The sequence below is a fragment of the Vicugna pacos genome, chromosome 5, assembly GCF_048564905.1.
Source record: "Vicugna pacos chromosome 5, VicPac4, whole genome shotgun sequence".
NCBI lineage: Eukaryota > Metazoa > Chordata > Mammalia > Artiodactyla > Camelidae > Vicugna > Vicugna pacos.
In genome coordinates this window covers 6,288,199-6,304,317 of record NC_132991.1, presented here as the reverse complement: position 1 = coordinate 6,304,317, position 16,119 = coordinate 6,288,199, and the positions used below count along the sequence as shown (strand labels likewise).

The 16,119-nt window shown below is 41.9% G+C and overlaps 1 protein-coding gene across 1 annotated transcript in view; it reads left to right on the top strand.

Moving 5' to 3' along the window:
* CNTNAP5 (contactin associated protein family member 5) overlaps positions 1 to 16,119 on the top strand; it is a 730,584-nt gene that overhangs the window by 147,538 nt on the left and 566,927 nt on the right. The window lies entirely within an intron of this gene.

Genomic DNA, 16,119 nt, shown 5'->3' with positions numbered 1-16,119 from the left:
TCTAGTTGCAAAATGATTTAATGCCCATTTTCACTTTTATAGAGTTAAGCATCATTTTATTTTATTAAAGTCCAAATGATCCTGGAATTTAGAAATTTCTGAGAAAATTTGAATTTGGGAAACTAGTTTTCTTTTCCTTTATTTGTCCTCTTCTTCCCCCCTTATTTCTTTTCTTCCTTCCTCCTCCTAACCTTCCTTCTTTCCTCTCTTTTTTTCTAATCTTGTTCCTTCTTTCTTTTGAAGGCAGGAGTGGGGCACAGAAGTGGAGGCTGGTGAGTGATTTGTCATCAAGGAGGTGATCAACAAAGAATTAACTTAAATATAGATTCATTTACATTTTAAATGATTCACTCCTTCCCAGAGCAATCATCTCAAAATGAGTCAAAAATGTTGTTGGAATTATTATTTGTTACCTTCTTTTAAAAACCAGCAACCAGATCAAGAGCACAACATTATTTAATGTTCACTGCAGTGCTAGGCCAATCAAGAAACAGCTTTCTGCTACATTTGGGATAACTGATGAAAATAAAAACAAAGATAGGACATCAAATTGTGATAAAAGTCCAATGATATTTTCCCTACTCCATGTGAAATGACTTAACTTGGTCAATTTCTAAGTTTCCTTCTCCTCCAATGGGCATCATAGGTCCACATATTTCTTGAGACATCTTTCAGCCATTCCTCATCCAGAAATACCACATTGGATCTTTTCCATCAGTCATGGAGGGAAGAGTCTGGGAATTTGCCTTCCTGGGGAGATGAAGTCTCATGTCTCAGCCTTGTACATGACATCAGAGTGCAAAACAGTGTCTGGCATCAGTGTAATTGCCTGTAAAGTTCACTCAGTTGAGGTGACAGATCAAAAATCTTCAGGGAGAACCTGCCCAAGACCTCTCTTAAGTCTGTGCACCACTTATACACTCAGCCAAGAAAGACACAAACAAGATGAAAGTGTAGCAATTTATAATAATTATGGAAATCATATTAATTGTTCAGCTAACCAGCAGACATTGGACCATCACTGCTTTTTGAAAAAGAAAAAGAATGAGCCATTATTAAATCCTTACACTAAGCTAAGTCCTTTCTATGTGATCACATTTAATTTTCTCCAACATAATTATACTCCAAAAGGATAACTGTCTCATTTTATGTCCAAGAAAAGAAAGTTCAGAGAGGTTAGACAGGCGATTCCAGGGTGGGCAGCTGAAATCCTGCGCTTTTTACACAATAGTAATCTCCCTGTGGGGCTCACCATCTTGGAGAACAGAGGACAGTGTAGGGCTCTTCCTGAGATACACCATCTCCTTGGAGAGACAGACTAACTGTCACTTGAAGCAGTAAATGACAGGAGCCACCCACAGCCTGGTCGCAAAGCCGAGTGTTCAGGAAGACGTGCAGGAGGGCAGCTAAATCCGACATTGACCTTGGTTAGGACTTTGCATACTTGGATTGTTCCCAAATGTCTACGACATAGGCTATTTTAAGGGACATTCCATATTCATAGTATTCCTTCATCTCAGGTGGCAAAATTGGTGAAGAATTATAGATTCTGTCTGTTAGCTTCATCGGTGTATTGTTTTGCTTTTCCTTTCTATTCGCCCCAAAAACAGTGTTTGCATAATTGAGATCCGATCCATCTATGCAGAGAAGCTTCTGGAAGCATATTTTAAAGGATGTATGCCATAATGTAAAACAGCCTGATGCTAATTCAAATATTAGCATAAGTCTCTCCGTGTCCTAAATTTCTGGAGAAGGTTAACATGAAAAATATTAATATAATCTTTTTAACTGTTTCTATAAGTCAAGGGAGAAAAATGTGTTCTATCATTTAGTTATGGACCCTCTAGTTCTGGACTGAGGCGTCTCCCAATGCTTTATTCTCAGTAGGATGGTTTCAGTGATAATGCAACTTTGCCATCAGAGCTGGACAGAAGACGAATGGTGGGAGAGTCACCACAGCCTCACCAAAGTGGTTGGACGGTCACTCGGACAGCTGGCAGAAGAAGGCTCTTGATTTTTAAATGCTGATTTCACGTCGGTATCTCTCCAGTTGCGTAAAGCGAAAGAATAAAAACCATCCTGCTGGTTTGCGAGTGGGGACCAGCTGGTCAGGGGAGGGCTGGACTCGTGAGGACCACAGAGAGGTCAGCTTCAGGAGCAGAGTTTACCTGTCAGCAATTCTAGATCGTCCAGAAGACAGATTCTGAGGGTCCGTGGCCAAGGGGTCTAGGGAGATCCTCAGAAAGCCAAAGGAAACGCCTCAGGACATCAGGAAGTTCAGTAAGGCACGGGGGAATTACATCTCCAGCGTTGCAAGAAGGTAGGACCAGCAGATTTCAAGAAGGTAGGACCGATTAGTTGCAGCCCCAGGATCAGAGGAGGCTACAGAGTAGAACCAATCTGAAGGCAGAGACCCTTCTCTCTCCCTCGTCTGTGTATCATGTCGGCTCTGGAGCCCGTGGGAATGTTGCCGTGCACATGCTCAGGATAATTCCAAACTCCAAGCAGTGAAAGCCTCTGAGAGGGGGCTGGATGGGGTCTCCCTCTGGAAGTTTTTATTGTGGACCCTTAGCGTCAACTCAGTGATTTGGTTCAAGTTCGGCTTGGATGTACTCCGATATTGTAACAGTCTTTGGCAGAGGGTCTGTGGAAATCACCTGTATGTTTTCCAAACAGTCCAAGATTGCAAGCATGGTCAAGAGATTGCAAGCAAATGAAAGCAACGGGCTGAAGTATCCTGGGTCAGTTCGGCCAGATGGTCGTAAGACAGGTGTTGGACAGATCTAGTGCCAATCCCAGCTCTGTGACCTTGGGCAAGTTTCTTAGATGCTCTGAATCTGTTTCCTTAGAAGGCCAAGACAATGTCTAATTCATAATTAGCATGGAGAGGAGTCAATGAATTAATTGATGTAACTCACCTGTCGCAGTGGCCCATTGTCAGAATTCAGTGAATGGTGTGTGCTGCAGTGTTATGGCAGTTCATGAAACCGGGACACTGTACTACAGTACACTCTATGACAGGAAAAGAAATTTGTCCCTACAACGCCCACAATGGCCATATCCCTCGCAGCTCTCATCCCTCTGCCCTCCACCACAGGACGGGGACGGCTCTGCCAAGCTCTCTGTCCGCTACCACCAGAATCATTAGATGCCAGAGGTCTGAGTTGGGCTAGTGAGTGAGGCAGTGCCACAAAACAGTAAAATAAGAGAAATCCAGAAAAGAGAGGCCACCAGTGTTTGAAGGCTTTGCACACATGTGACTCGTGTACCAGCGTCATGGGCTGTTTGGGAGCCTGATCTTGAATCCGAATCTATGTTTTACCAAGATCCTCTCGTAATTCATGCCGTCAGTAAGGCTTGAGAAGCACTCTTCCGGGAAGTTCCCCAGGAAATCAAAGTCCAGTGCCTGGACCGTAATAGGTGGTTAAAGTCCTGAAGATGCTGGAACCGAGGTTAAGTGTGACACAGAGATGACCAAAGTAGAATTTCCCCAGCATCCACCTTTTCCAAAAGCACAGGCAGGCTCAGCCAGAATGAAAAAAAATACTATCCAATCCAAGCATCAATTAATATCAAACATGAGCAAATAATCATTTTTTTTCAATTTGTCAGTATTCATATAAGTTCAGTTCAAGATTGCATGGAAAATACAGTATTTAGTATCAAGTGGCCTGCGTTCACGTCTTCCCGGTCCACTAAATTTACTTCCCGATTAAAATTTCATTCAAACAGATTGGAATACCTTCCAAACACATCACGCTGACTCCAGGCGGCTAGGCTTTGTGACCCAGTTCATCAAAATGCACTTGAAACATTCTGTCTGGACCTCTCGGACCAATATGAGGCATTAAAGTTTTATTTCCTTCATTCTGTCTTCTTTCTTCCAAGGCTTGACTCATCACCACTTGAGATAGAGCTAAAGCTGACAGAGAGAGTGAAAATCCTCTCCTTCTTACCCGGAGGAAATGCTTGGCAGGAGATTTTCAAGCTGTGCTGTCATCAAAGCTAAACTTAACCTTGTTCCGGGAAAGAACCCTTAACTTTCAAACCGGCTCCTTGTCAGGCCCATTCAGCTTGTGAAGTACAATGTTGGGGTGGGGGGAGGGAATGAAAAAGGAAGACAAAGTAGCAATGAGTGCATCTCACTTTGAGGTTATTGAGACTTGAAAGAATGACTTCTCGTGTTTGGTAATGACGTTAAAGTTAATTGTCATGAGCGTGGACCACTCCCTCCGTCCCTGTTAATCTTGGCTCAGGGATTTGAAACACACCACTTTCTGTCTTCAGCAATGAAATGAAGTTTTCCCAGGGTTATAATCGCTTTCCAGTGTGTCTTTTCTCGTGTTATTTGATTGTTAAAGATTTCCTCCCGAATGGGATATATTTAGTGAACACAATACAACGTGCTTCCCTGTTCCTTTTCATCTCTTCCTGCATCCTTTGAAGGGTTGGGTGATGGGGAAAAATGGAAATTGAACTCATCTGATCGTGACAAATTTGCAAACTTGGAACACAACTCCAACTTTATTGATGCTTTTAAATGACAGTGCCTGCTACCTGGACATGTCCACATAACATTTATAGCATTTTATGTCTTCATAGCTACAGCCAACGTTTGCTTAAGAATCACAATTGTAATTCAGGAGGAGGAGGAGGAGGGCATTTTACAAGGGAAAGTAGAACATTCTGAAGCGTTTTGCCTGGAACAAGCTTTTATTTTTAGCCTGTCTCCAAAAAGTCATTATCTAGAGGCCTGAAATGTCTCAAAAAATCATTACAGTTGAGTGCCTGGAAGGTCATCTCATAGAGTCCTGCAGGATCGTATTTGATACCAGATGAGTAGGCTCTCTGGACAGAAACAATTGGTGGAATAGATTGTTGGAACCTACCCCTTCCCCTGTCTTCTGAAGAGCAAACATTCTCTAGAGTGCAGAGTTTTAGCGAACAGTACACCGCAATCTGATCCAGTAAATTGTATCCAGGATTTGTACTGAGTTACATAAAAGGTAGTAATTCCAAAATTGTACTCTGATTATCGGAGGATCTCAGAATAATTAATATTTATCAGCACTTATTAAATTGTCTTCTCTCTAGTGCTTTGGTGTGGATAAATTCTGTTTAAAAAATAGCATACTCGAACAGAAGGACCAGATTTGGAACTTAGCTCTGAACTCCACTTGGTTTCCTCCCTTCAGTGAGAAAAGTCTTTTGAGAACATTGAGAACAGGTAGGGGGTGAAATTTGGGAGTTTGAAGTTCACAAATGTTAACCACTATATATAAAAATAGATAAAACTATGTTCAGTACCTTGTAATAACCTTTAATGAAAAATAATATGGAAAAAAAAAAAAAACAGCCCGTCACTGTGATGGTGCCTCCCAGTGGAGTGGCAGAGAAGACATCAAAGACCCCCCTAGGAGGAGGTGGTGCTCTCTGCCTGGAGAGATCAAGGCAGGCTTCTGGAGACATCTGCACCCAGTGCAGTGGATGGGGTTGGACGAGGGAAAGAGAGGAAGGAGGCACTCAGGACAGAGTCAGAGGAGGAGGGGTACAGACGGGTGACACAACGTGCCCTGGAGGCTGCCAGGAGTTTGAGAGTTCTGAGCATAGACAGAGAAGCAAGGAATGTCAGCAGAAAAGCACCCAAGAGTCTGACCTTGAAGAGACATATAGGAGCAAGGAACTAGAGTTTTGTTCCGGGGAACTACCTGCCTCGGGCCAATGCCATGCTTCTTTCCCCTTGAGCATGCTCATTGCTCACCTCTCACTCAAGAAAGAATGCATCTCTTGATAACATCCTATGACTTGCCATCTGATGTATAAATATATTTTTTTTGCTCCCCTGATACTACTTCTATTTATCTGACAGAAAGATAAGGAGTTATATGTATCGTTTGGACATCATTTTACTGTGTGATTCATTCATCATCTCTCTTTTGCTTGATTTAAACTTGCTAATTTTACAAACCAATTTGTGAGCTTCCCAGGTCTCTAGGATAACAAAACATAGAGTCTTTGAAGCCAGAAATGTTGAAGTGATCCTTCATTCTCACCTCCCTCTCAAATCAGCAGGCAGTGACGATTCTTACATGAGTAAATTTCCTTAGCTTCTCCCGGTTCCAATTACCATTGTCTTGGCACAGGTCTTCGTTACTTCTTCATTACTATTTCTAAAGGCCTTGACTGGGTCCTCCTGTCACCCATCTTTGACCCTCATCCCCCTACCCCATCCTTACCCCGGACACCCACACACTTACTCACGCTCTGTTTTCTACACCGAAATCGGAACAGACTTTCTAAAATACAGTGGGTGTGACTGTCTTGCCCAAAGCAGTGCTTCTCAGCTTTCTAAACTTAAAGTCTAAAAACACAAACATGGAAGGCCCTATTTTAATACGGTAAAAGTTTTTAAGTAAATAAAATGTACGGGCTAGAAAGAAATGTGAACATTGTCCACAGCCTCGTTCTAGTAATGTTAGGGAGGGGCTCAGCTTCCTGTTCTTTTTAGTCTCACCAGTCTGTGGACCAGAGGGCATGATGCCTGGCATGTGGCGTCTCAGAACTGTTAAACGCATGCAAGGAAAAAATGTGGTCCAACTGAGAAAGTGTACTGTGTTCGGCCTTGGAGCACAAGTAATGCATAAACAGGAAAGCTCTTGGTACAGAATGTACCCTGAAGAGCTGATAGAGAAACTATGTTAAAATCACCTGGATGGACAAAGTCTAAAAGACACAGTAGAGGGTGCAAGAAATGTCATTTTTCAGGGTGGGGAGAGCATAGCTCAGTGGTAGAGGACATGCAGGAGCTCCTGGGTTTAATCCTCAGGACCTCCATCACAATAAATATATAAATAAACCTGATTACCACCCCTCCCCTAATCCCTCCACCCCCAAAAAAAGACAAAAATAGAAATGCCATTTTTCAAAAGCAATGGCTGGAACTAGAGATGACAAACCTGATTCTAAGGAGAGAAGAATAAAAAGTAAAGGGAACTAACTTATTCTCTTTTTGCCTTTTTTTAGATTTACTGACATGCTTTATTTCTCAAACTGTCGTAGATCTAAGCAAATCTTTCATAATCATTTAAACAAACTATGTCTTTTGGAGTTGCTTGATAACTCTCCAGTTGATTGATATTTTTGTTCAGGATAACTGTGTTGCTCCTGATTCGATGTTTACTTACTCTGTCAAGTGGAGGGCTGAAATTTCCAGATACAAAAAAGAATTATTCATTTCTCCTGTAAGTTTAGTTTATTTTTGCCTTGTGTGTTTTGAAGTTCTGTTATTAGGCACATGCATGTTAAGAACTTTTGTATCATGTCTATTGAATTGACATTTTTATTATCATGAGATGACCCTCTTTATTCCTGATAATATTCCTTGACCTGAAATAAACTTTTTATGACTTAAAAAAAAAGAAAAGAAAGGAAACTAATGTTTATCCAGTTATGTGCCAGTCACTGGGTTAAATATTTAACAAGAATTGTCTCTTTTTATTCTTATAACAAGCCTGGATATAGTAATTATCCCCATTATATATACAGAAAACTGATACTAAGTAACTTTCCAAAGGCCATATAATTAGTAAGCTGTAGAGTCAGGATCTGAATTTAGACTGGGCTGGAATCCAATGTCTGCCTCTTTCCAAATACACTGCAGTCTCCATCTGGTCCAGAAATCATACACACACACACACACACACACACACACACACACACACACAGCCAGACTATGATCTTGAAGTACTGCTGCTTCCACCTCTGGGCTGGCATTATTTTCTCAACTACAAAGACCAATAAAAGTCAATATTTGCTCAGATTATCAGTGCATGTTTACCCCATCTACTTGTAAATGGTTGGCATTGACACTCATCTGGCTGTGCTATCAGCCAGCTGGCCAGTCCCCAACTCAAGCCTATCTTTTCAATCAGGCATTTTTCCTAAATTCTGGAGAACAGATTGATGACACACAGAGATGTTAATGTTTCCTTTAGGAACTCTACGCCTAGACCCATTAAAGATGAAGAGGATTTTTATCCTTGTGTGTGGACTGATCGAGCTGCACGTTAAGATCATAGTTTCCTGAGTAACCAGGATTTTCCATATAATTTCGAATCACTCAATACAGGATCATGATTATCTATTGGAAGTTTAGCTCCAGTGTATTCAAAAAAGAATAGATATCTACTGAGAAAGACACAGCTCTAGGAGAGAAACTCTCAACTCTGATGATCTCTGACTTGACGGAAGCACCATCTTCACAATTCTTCAACTGTCCTTTTTCTTCATTTTAATATCCCATGAATGATCACTTGAACGATGCACTTTCCTAAGTCAGAAGACATTATTTCTACGTTTTTAGAGCTTTTATCTTATTGTCCCCATTTCCTCCCTTTATCATTATATAGATCCCATTTGTTCATGTATTTAGCTTTGCTTAAAAACCCAATAAATTCTGAAGCTGGTCTGCCACTATTTTATAATGGTGTGTGTGTGTGGGTGTCTGTGGATGTGTGGAGTGTTGAGAGGTGGGGCTGGGAAGAGAGGATGAGAATATATAGAAACAAAGTTGGATTTAGGAAGCTTTTAAATTGGTAACATTTTTTTTCAAAGATTTGCTTTTTTTTTCCCCCTTATCAATCTCTTCTAAAATCCTCAAAAGCAATCTAGCCACCACTCTCAGCTTCTCTTATTCCAGAAATTTCTAATTCTTTTCATCGATAAATTTTACATTTTTTACCCATCGGAGATTTCATGTCTTCTAGCTAATCCAGTTAAACTATGACCATTCAGAGTCCCAAAGATTTAATAGCTTTAGCACATTTGAATTTGGACAATGTCAGAGGGATTCTTCTGGGGGGCATGATCCTCAGCCTCTGAACAAATTTCATCACAACCCAGCCCCATACTCCTGACCTCGGTCTATTGAATGTCATTTTCTGACTCTCTGATCAGCCTGGGAGCCTCCATTAATGACACTCTGCTCAATTTGGACCTGTTATCTGTTAATAATTTCCTCTTTGTTCTTTCATCTTCATGATGCTACTTCTAGTAGCCAGATTAAAGGCTGGCGTGACTTGTATGTCTTGGTGAAGAAAATTCGTCGAAAGCAGGATTTTAGAAAGGATGGTCCAATGAGAGTAGAGCCCTGGGGAGCCTCAGCAGACTTGTAAAATCATAACATGATATATGAAAGCATGAATTAGCATCAAGGAGTGGGCAAGGGAGAAAAAAAAGTGAGTATGAATCTGAGAGATGTTTCTAAACAACAACAACAAAGCATGGTAGGACTTGTAACTTTCATCTTTTCTCTCAACAAAGATTTATTGAACATACACATAGTCCTAGATGTGAAGAATTATGAATAAAAAAGTCCTTGCTTGGGCAGGGAGGGTGTAGCTTAGTGGTAGAGCACATGCTTAGCATGCACAAGGTCCTGGGTTCAATCCCCAGTCCCTCCATTAAAAATAAGCAAGTAAGTACCTAATTATCTGTGCCACTCCAAATTAATAATATCCTTTAAAAAGTTTTTTTTAAGTCCTTGCTCAACATGATGTTTGTATGCCCCAGATGGTCAGTACATCATATGCCTCACACATGAGAGGCTTAAGAAACATTTGTTACATTAGATTAAGTCACTGATAAATTAGATTTAAGGCTAAAAAGGAGAAAATAAATGAAACTAAGCAACAGTTGTGAACACGACATTCCTAACCTGAGAATCAAAAAAAAAAAAATCCATCAGCCGCAGTTTTGGGGAAAGGGAGTCATCTGGGAGGAAAGAAGTTAATCTGGGGAAGTGTATTTTGGGGCCATCGTGTTTGGGCTGATGATGGGACAGCCGTATACGAGTGTTCTTGAAAGTCTAAGAAGGAAAGAGCTAAACTCACACAAGGTGATCAAAGAGGAAGCTGCCCTGGCCAGTGTATGATGCACCCCTGCCATCATTTGAGGGGTAGGAAGCAGGTTTTCAGACAGGCGATGTGCCAAGAGCCCACAGACCTTGGGTCAAAGCCCAGTCTCGATACTGACTAGAGTGTGAAATGAACAGAGGCTGGTAGGTTGCTCACCCAGCCCACGAGAATGGTAGCGTCCCCTCGCTGCAGTGCAGTGATGGCTGACCACCCGGGCGGGGAGCTGACCAGAGGCTCGGGAGGAATTAAGGCTGCCGCTGCTGCCTGGCTATTAGCTAGTGAGTGAGTGAGTGACTGAGTGAGTGAGTGACTGAGTGAGGCACTACAAAAAATGCAAACCAGTGGGTTTGATTACCAGTGAGTCCTAGCAAGCACCTATAATGAAGCTCAGGATCTGCAAACCTAATCTCTCCTAACATCTTGAATAGAACTATTCTAAAAGCCTTCAAAGAATCCCAGAGCCCTCTCACTAATCGCTGGACAGGATTACCCCACTCCCCGTCTGACGCCCGCGCACCTGCTGCTCCCCAGTCTGTCCATCGCCAACCGCTACTGCAGGGCAGTGATGGTGTGGACATCCCTACCATGTTGGAGGGACCTGTTGCAATTGCGTTTACTCTCTTTAAAGCCTGATGGAAACTCTGCTATCTAAAGTGTGCCCCCTTACAGTCTGCTGATTGAACAAACCAACAAGAACCTCCACCTTGCGGTTGAGGAATCTGAAACCCAGAAAAGTAAAACCCGGGGAACATTCACCGAGAAGGCAGAAGAGGGCCCAGGGCTCCTGGATCCCAAGCGAAAGGGCTCCTGCATGTAATTGCTCATAAACATAAGAATGTTTTGTTTGTTTGTTTGTTTGTTGTTTTTTAATGGATCATCTTTCAACCCAAAGTAGATGCTTTGCTTTATTTTGACTCAGGGTCTATGTTCTTGACTTGAATTCTGTCTTTCCACAGCGAAGTGCAAAACTTTGTGTATCCAGCCGGCAATCAAAAGGCAAGCAGATGTCGGCATAGAGGAGGTTGAACCTTCTTTTCATGACTCATTTTAGAGAGCCGTGTTTCTTGGTCTGCTCAATAGGTAGTAAATTTATCTTTTAGGATTTCACGGTGGAAAACCAGAGCAGGGTCAGATTCCAGGGTAATATTAGGGTATTTATTTTTGTTGTTTGCTAAGTGAAATTATAGGTAACAAGGGGAAAAATAAATGAAGCTAAAAGCATGAGTTGTCACCTCTGAGCACCACTGTAAGCACTACACAAAATGCATGCTTTATGCTGTTTAAACAAAGTAGGCCATTAAGTGGGTAATGCTAAGAGGAATTTTATCTCACCTATAAATACAAGCTCCAAATCCCCGTATACAGACAATTTACTCTGGTAATCAAGGCAGTGCTCACAGTTTAACTTCAGGACCATCTTTGAATCTGCTGGTATTTTAATAATGATGAATAAAAATATATGTTGACAACAAAGAATGTTTCTTAAAGTAGAGTTCATGACAATTTCTAAGAAGCTGTGTAAATATCATATGCATTCAGAATTCTCTTTTGTATCTTTAGCTTTTAATTAATGTGACAGAAGACCTTTAGTGTTTAACAGTACGCAAGCATTGAGGAAAAAAATTATCCCCACTTCTTCAGATAGAAAATATCAAATAAAATGCTTGATTTGAGGAGCCACACAAATATTAATGTGGAAACAAAGACATTTTTCTTTATTCCTTTGTCCTCCCTTTATTCCTTTTTCTTTTTTCTTTTTTGTGGGTAGAACACAAGAAACATAGAAAAGAAATTCAAATTCCTTTGAAAATCATGAACTACCCTTCAGTGATTTTCTGTTATCCAGGAAATGAAACTGTGTGCTTCCTTTTGCAGAAAAAAAGTCATTTGTTACAACAAGTGTTCTGAAGAATGATATAACTAATGGTTACCAGACTTACGCACAGGTGGCAGGTAATTTTGACCTAGTGGTTACCATCTGGGAGTGAGGAACCCTGAGTTTTGGTCCAGGCTAGTCCGTTAATTAACTAATTCTGAGCAGTTAAACCCTGCGGTCCTCATTTGTAACTTTCACAAGTTCAGGAGTTCCTTCTGGTTTTGACATCGTCTTAGTCTATAAATATAGGGCTAAGTCATGTGCAGATCAAACTAGGGTGATACAACACCTAGTGAATGGAAAGAGGTCATACCTGCAGGTGTGGATTTTTATCTGCCCAGGTGTGGGGTGAGGTTGGAGGTGGCCTTTACGTCGTAAGGGAAAGCAGTAAAGATGGCAGCAAATTACTCATTGAAGAATAATAGACAATAACTAATCACATGTGAATAAGGGTCTGCATTTTTTAAACAGCCTTTTCATCTCACCTGATTTTTGCAACACGTCTTTTACAGAATGAGCCTTTTAAGGGAATATTTTGAAAATATTCTACTTCACCAATGCAGCGTTCATTTCTGGGAAAATCGTTACGGTCTGTCTCAGGTTGTGAGTTCCACAGGAAACTGGACTTGTAGTCCCGCCTTACACTTTTCCTCAACTGCAAACATCTCTCCTCCTCCCCGGATTCCTTCACCCTATCCTCTTCCCTCATGTAAATACAGATAAACATCCCCGCACTTTGGGAAGAACCGAAGGATGAATTTAGTGTTGTGCAAACATGCTGTCAGAAGGCTGAGCTGTGAGTGGTGCCTAAAATCTGACAACCACACGGGTTTGCTTATTTAAAGCCTGCAGGGATGGAGGAGCAGATGGTGCTATGTGTCTTCCCGCCCCAGCCATGTGTCTGGTGTGATGTTGGCCCAGCCTTAGCCAGGCTACCAATCCGGAGGGAAGGACTGCCCCGCACAATGTGGTTCTCCCTCCCTCGGTGGCGCCACCCCTCATCTCCCCTCCACTTCCTATCCTCCTTCTCCCCAGGGCGACGGCAGACCTCTAGTACAGAAGAGCTTTTGGTGATGTCCATTCTTGTGCAGCTTTTGTGACACAGAAACGAGATCCCAGGAATAAAAGTGTTGAAATGGTTGCTCTGGAGCACAGGAAACATTACAGACAAATCATATACTGTGCTTTATCCTTTAAAGGGGGACTTTCTGCCTCTCTTCTCATTCCATCTGTAAAAGTGATCCTATGGTTAGATATGGCAGAGATGACCCGGTTTTGCAGACGGAGAAACAGCTGAGTGCATTTGAATGTATTATCTGGAGTCACCAAGTGGAAAGAGGAGACCGATCTAGAGTGAGGATCCTCTGGTTCTGACTATCCTGACACTTTCCAGTATCCTAGGCTGTTCCAAATCAGAAATAAATAAAAAAAAAACATAATGATAATAATAATAATTATGGTTCACCCTTGAACAACATGAGTTGAGGGGTGCCTACCTCTGACACAGTGGAAAATCCGCTCTCGGCTCCAGGTTCTGCATCCGCGGATCCCACCCACCGAGATTCCCAAGGCGCTGTCCTAGGTATATACTGAAGCAAAAATCCGGTATAAGCGAACCTGTCCAGTTCAGACCCTCGTTGTTTGAGGGCATTGTTCTCATTTGTGCTGGATCATTTCTCTTCTGCTTTAAGAATAGGACGCATCTAAAAATAATACATACTGTTGTATTCAGAATGGTTTTGTGGACACCCTCTTAGTTCCCGATGACGAGGGGAGTTTGGCCACCAGTCTGAGTCCTGGCCTAGTCTCAGTTTAGGTGACTTGTCAGGTTTGTTTAGGTGGCTCCGAGAAGACAGAAGGGACTTCCTGTGCGCTGGGGAAGGCGAGGTTTTTCTTCCTTTCTGATTTGAAAAGTTTTAGAGACAGGAGAACAAATGTTGAGACACGTCCTCTAAAAGCCACTGCCATGTACATGGTCCATGAAAAAAGGCGTCCTGAGAAACTCCCTTTCCATGAGCACAGATCACTTTCAATGGGTTCATCAGTTTCCAAAGTGGAAACGTCACCACCACCGAGGGAGACAGGAGGGAAGGACTTCTCAGAAGAGGAAACGGGCAGAGGGGAAAGCGACCACTGGTATCAGGAGGCCAGCAGGGCTGGAGGCTTACTTCTCCTTGAGGCCAGCGCCTGGGGGAAAGGCACCTGCACAGGGCTGGGGAGACCAGAAAGATCGCTTGCCTGGACGGCTGCACCATTAGACACCCATTTAATTGGCTTAGATGTAATGTTGTTGAAACTTTCTTCCATCTTTACTGATTTGTTGACATCTTCACGTTTCTCAGTGGTCTCTGAGCTCCTTAAGGTTCGAAGCTCAATTTTACTCAACTTTATCCTCAATCCCTATTCAAGGGCAAGCATAAAGTAAGACCTTATAATAAATAAATATTTATTGGACTAAATTAAATGGAAATGATTAGATCATTTCTGTTTCTGCCCAAGGGAGAAAATAAAGTTAGGAACACGATACTCAAAAATGTCATTAGTGATATATTAAAAACAAAAAAAGGACCTTATGAAAACGGAAGCATAGTTTAATGCATGTTATTTGTTTAATGCATACCATAATGAATATTACTTGACCTTCAAAAAGTCTTTAGTTTGCTTATAGAAATGGGTCTTAGAAAAGTTTTGAGTTATTGGGAGATTGTGGAAGGGGTTTTATCTGAAATTGGAGGAGCATTGTAAGCATAGATGAGGATAAGTGAGGTTCGTAATTCAGCTGCAAAGAGAAATCCTTCGTGGTGCTGAGTGTGTGTGTACATGTGCATGGTGTACTCATCTGGGGCTCAGTTCAGCTGAGTTCAATCTTCTGCAGTCAAATGTTTCCTGATGATGAAATCAGCAGAAGCAAATGGAAGATTTGCATTACGTTCGAATTGTTTCCTACCATATAAACAGAGTAACAAATTTGTGTTTCCAAACAAGTGTGTGGGAAGCGTGCAGGGACCCCCACCCCCTTCACCGGCATCTTCTGCCTGTTGTAAAGTGGCCCTGAGTTCTGCTTTCTGTTTGCAGAATGACCAGCAGTCCCGAGGTGCCCTTGCTGTGATTTTCATGTTATTCCTCCCCAGGGAGGCTCTGGCTCTATTGTGTGTTCGTCAAATACCTCAAAATATTTTTCGAACATTTGTGTTTGGGAAAACTCAAAATACACTTTGCCAGTTGATTTTTTTTTACACATTCAACAAACAAAATTTTAATCCTTATGTTTCTCATTAATTTTCTTGCAAGTAGATGAAATACTGCTCTCTAGGAATTTGCTGGGTAAACAATCACGTCCTAATCCCATGTACATTTTCCCCTTAAAAATATCAAATCAGCTCTTCCTCAGAGCCTTTGATGCAAACTGAGTAATGCGTTTCGAATTTGTTTTGAATGAGGTGTGTCTAGATTTCGTGAGCTCATTTTGCCATGTTCTACAAGATCAATGGTACATAAAATGGGAGAAAAGTAAGAGCATTGTCACTGTTATGTGGATTCCTCCCTTCCTTCCTTCTTCCCTTTCCTCCCTCCTTCCCTCACCATTTCATTCTTTCAATGAACCTTTACTGAAACCTTATTATATGCCAGATTATTTGCTAAGGTCCCACAAAGAGCGTGTCACCTATTGGAGAATGCAAACAAACAAATGATTGATCACAAACTGTTCATGTGGCCACGATGCTCTGCGAAGAACAGGGTCCAGGACATGAGATGGGATGGTCAGGGCAATCTGGGGAACACATCCATGTTGTCAAGACCACACCTCTTCCATGGCTCCACCCTGTTCTACATCTGGGCAGCATCAGGGGAGCCTTACCACATTTAGGGAAGGCTGGAAGGGTAGCTACTGATGGAAATGTCAGATTCAAGATTGTATGAGATTGGAGACTATTCTCTGTCACTTCATAGAATAGAAATGAATAATTAAACTTAGTAAGTCATTTTCCAAAGACTTTCTCACAACTGCGAGTGAGACATTCTGAATCATTCTGTTTCTCTAGACAGAACTATTCCAAGGGTCCTTAGGGAGGGTCCTTAGCCTCCCCGAAGGTGGGAGGGTAGTTAAACAACATTCCCCATTTTTAAACAGTCTCCTCTCTTATAGGCTAAGCTCAGTAGCCCTAACCTGATGTTTTGCTCAAGTGGTTGATGAAGGGAATGCATGGATGGTTGGATTTCTGAGTTAAACAAATCTGGGCAGAAATTCTGGTCATATTAGGTCCCAGTGTTGTGACCCTGGACAAACTACTTAGGATCTCTGAACTTGAGTTTCCCCAACTGTGAAAG